The sequence below is a fragment of the Athene cunicularia genome, assembly GCF_003259725.1.
Source record: "Athene cunicularia isolate RWA chromosome 6 unlocalized genomic scaffold, athCun1 chr6_part1, whole genome shotgun sequence".
Taxonomy (NCBI): Eukaryota; Metazoa; Chordata; class Aves; order Strigiformes; family Strigidae; genus Athene; species Athene cunicularia.
This window is the reverse complement of record NW_020799105.1, coordinates 15,619,271-15,622,911: the sequence shown is the minus strand read 5'-3', so window position 1 is coordinate 15,622,911 and position 3,641 is coordinate 15,619,271. Positions and strand designations below refer to the sequence as shown.

Here is a 3,641-nt window from a genome sequence, read left to right as displayed (position 1 = left end):
GACTTCAGTCCAGTGTCAGGACTCTGGGACGGTGTGTCAGCAGGGAGGAAATCCAGAAGGAAGAGTGAGAGGAGAGAGAGAGAGAAAATAAAAGATGTGAAACAGGGTGAAGAGAAGCAGGTAGACCTCTAGATCTCACTGATCGGGAGAAGGCCTTGACCTGGGTCTTTTGGCCCTGGTGAGGTAAAACACATTGTTGGTGTTTAGCACAAAAGGTGACTTGCAGAGTTTTATTTTTAAGCTAAAAAACATATTTCTAAAAAGAGCAACTAATCGACTTCTGCTCTTCCACTGTGTTGTTTATTTTTACCCTAGAAGTATCAGGAAAATCCACTTTGGTCAAGTTTTTTCTAGGAAACTTGAGATGCTTCAGGTTTTTAAATGATAAACAGTACCGCACTTAAAATATGATATCCTTGTGATCAAGGCAGGTGTGACTGATAGAGCTTCAGACTCCCAAGGGATGTATTTAAATAAATAACAGGAACTAATCCATATAGTCAGCTTTCCTTAGGAGCTGGGGGATTTACATGTCTAAACTTTACTGCAATGAGACTCCAAGACTGGGGATAAAACTCCAGTTAATTAAGTATAACTTCACTGGGGATAAAACCAAGGCAAGGGGAAAAACTTGAAGACAGAGACTGCAGTTGAATGAATTCCAACCTCAAAAATGATACCAAAACCGAGCAGTTATTACAAGGAATTACTTTAAAAAGCAAATAACTGATGGGGTATAAAAGCTATGTCTCAAAAGCAAGTCAGAGTTTTGACTTTTAAAGGATATTAATAAAAATGGGAAAATGTTTTTCCTGGTTGTATATGGCTGAAGAAAACAGGGAAAGAAAAAGAGCGATTACATGGGATAGAGGTTAATGTGTGTTAGGTATGCGCAAAACCCAAACTCGTACTTTGCCTTAACTTTCACTGAGGATGTTAATCATGTGACTACAGATGAGAAAGCTAATGGGATAGGGGTATGGAAATGTTCACGGCCAGGCTAGAAGCAAATCTCAGTGCTCCTTCCTGCACTGAAGGCAGAGGAACGGGCTAATCCACATGCCAGAGCTCTGGAAGAACTGGCCTGATGTCTTTAACAGGTCCCTCAGTCAGGGACAGGAGCACAGTGAGCCTGTACAGAAGAAGTGAACTGATCTGGACAAGAACAGGCATGAAGGTTTCAGCTTAATAGTATATGGAAAGCTTCAGAAAAAATGGTGAAGGGAAGGCTAGCAAAAGAGAGAGAGGTAAATGGCATGAGATTAAATGGGTTTATCAAACCTATCTATCTTTCTTGGGTAAGGCAAGCTGCAAGCCATTTGCTTAGTGAAGGAAACACCGCGGGGCCTGAGGCTGCCGGAGGGACTCAGGCCCTCAGGCGCGTACCGGCCCGCTTGGGACGTCAGGCCTGGGGGCTAAAATAAAGCTGGTTTACGCTCTCCGCGTGGGCCTGTCGCACACACCCCGGACCAGCAATTCCCTTTTCCCCGTCTAACATACGCCAGTCCACTCGCAAAAGTGCACCAGGTCATCATCCCCCGACTTCTTAACCTTTAGGAGCATCATTAGCATTAAGTGGCTTGAAACATCCTTTTAACAGAACCTTTTGACCGGTTTGGGGATAGATCTGAGACGACAAACGCCGGGATGTGGGAGAAGGGTTGTACCCAGAGACGATGTGAGGGGATGGACAAGTGTTTGCAGGCCCAGTGACTGAACCGGACTGGGAAGACGAGAGCCCTACGTGCGCTGGCAGCATGGACAGCTGTGGAACCCTCGACAGCTGTGCCTGCCCCCTCTCCAACACTGTCTCCTCCTTTAATTACAAATCAATTTTCTTTTCTGAAGCAAAACCATCAGAAAAAGAACGTATTACCTCTTCCTTGCGCTGCTCTCAGCTAACACGGGGGTTTCAGACCTTTTGCTCCCTCTTCGCCCAAGACCCCTCTCTTTACCTTCTCTTCAGCATTGGGTGTCACAGGACAGGGGTTTAGGCGGGGATGGGAAACACCAACAGCTGCCTCAGACGGGGTTCCTACTGATCAGGCAACCGGCAGGTAAAAGGTGCTGCAGCCACCTTCTCCACTGGCTGAAACTCTTTAACACAGTGCAGGTTTAGGATTGACAGCTAAACCATGCATAGCCATCCACAGCCTTCCAAACCTTCTGCCTTATTTTAGTTTATTCTATACGCGCTGCCCGAGGCCGGACAGCTAATTAAAGATGACAGTCTTCTTTCATTGTCATGTATTTTGACTCCATTCACAGTCTCTCCTAAAAACCCATCTAACCTTTTGTTTTCTGTCTGTTATTTGTCTCTCCGGAGAGCCCAAGCAATAGCAGCCCAGTGCTGTCAGGGAAGCCAAAGCAGATCTCTCCTGCTTTAGTAGTTTTGCATTGCAGGATTTTTCAGCTGCCAGCAAGAGAATCCTCCTCAGTTAATAGGTTATGACTTGACTTTTGTAGGTTTTTAACATATTTTTCCAGTATAACCCGACTCCAAATCAGTGTACTTTTGACCAAAATAAAAGCCAAACTTCCCTTATGTAAAAGCCTCTGAATTTATTACTGGCCCAGCTCTGCATGAATCATCAAAACTAGGTTTAAGAATTAAAACAATGGCAATCTGTTAAAAGAATTTGCAGCACGATTGCTGTATTTTTAATGATAAATACTTTCCTTATCAGACAAATGACAGAAAGAAAATCTTGGTCATGAAGACACTAAGTTACAGACATTTTCAAGTCAGGACAGTTCAGCATGCTCACACAAGACTTTTTTTCACATGCAACCTAGAGGCAGCCTCAAAAGATGTTGTTGCCCCATCAATCAAAAAATAATTTCGTTTGTTTTTTGCACCTTCACTGAGTAGCACGCACCAAACAAACCACTACAGTGTCATCACTGAGATTCAGAAAATTAGCTATTCACATAGATCATGGAATTCAGCTTCCCCTGCAAGGCAGAAGCAGGGCTTTAAAGAGATTTTTCAGTGAAGAGGAAAGAGGTGGCAGAGAAACTGAAACAGTAACCAGTACCTGCACAAGAGAAGATGCCACTAAATACCACATCACTACATCATGCCAATTACACATTTTAAAGCACCGTGGAAGAATGCTGGAGGATTTTATGGTAAAATACAGGAATGGATCACTTCCAAGAGGCCCAAAAGCTGGGTCAGTAATCAAAAGAAGATGAAAACCAGTGAACCATCCGGCACACCTCCAGACAAGAAAATGGTGTGGGTTTAGTTTCTTCTGCTGAATGTCTCTATTAGCAGCTGGGTTATAAATCAATGAAAATCTCGTCTAAGTTTGACTGCACATACTTTCTGATTTCTAAAGCACTGTGACCTGAAAAAGGGCTGATGTGCACGAAAGATTATTTGTATTTTCCATTGCACCAGCCGCTCTGCTAAAAGATATTGCCTATTTTTGCCTTTCTAACCTCAAAACCGCCTGCAAAATTTAAAAGACAGCTGATCACATGCTGATCTCTGAGCTGCAGAGACCTGCTTGCTCCCTCCCGGCCCCCCTCCCCCAGCCATATTCATAACAAACATACCACCAAAATCCCCCTTAAAACAAAAGCGCAGGATTCCTCCTCCCACAGAAAAAAAAAAAAAAAAAAAAAAAAAAAAA

At 43.5% G+C, this 3,641-nt stretch overlaps 1 protein-coding gene across 4 annotated transcripts in view; it reads right to left on the bottom strand.

Moving 5' to 3' along the window:
• PDCD4 (programmed cell death 4) overlaps positions 1 to 3,641 on the bottom strand; it is a 20,401-nt gene that overhangs the window by 16,366 nt on the left and 394 nt on the right. The gene's annotated exons all lie outside the window — the stretch shown is intronic.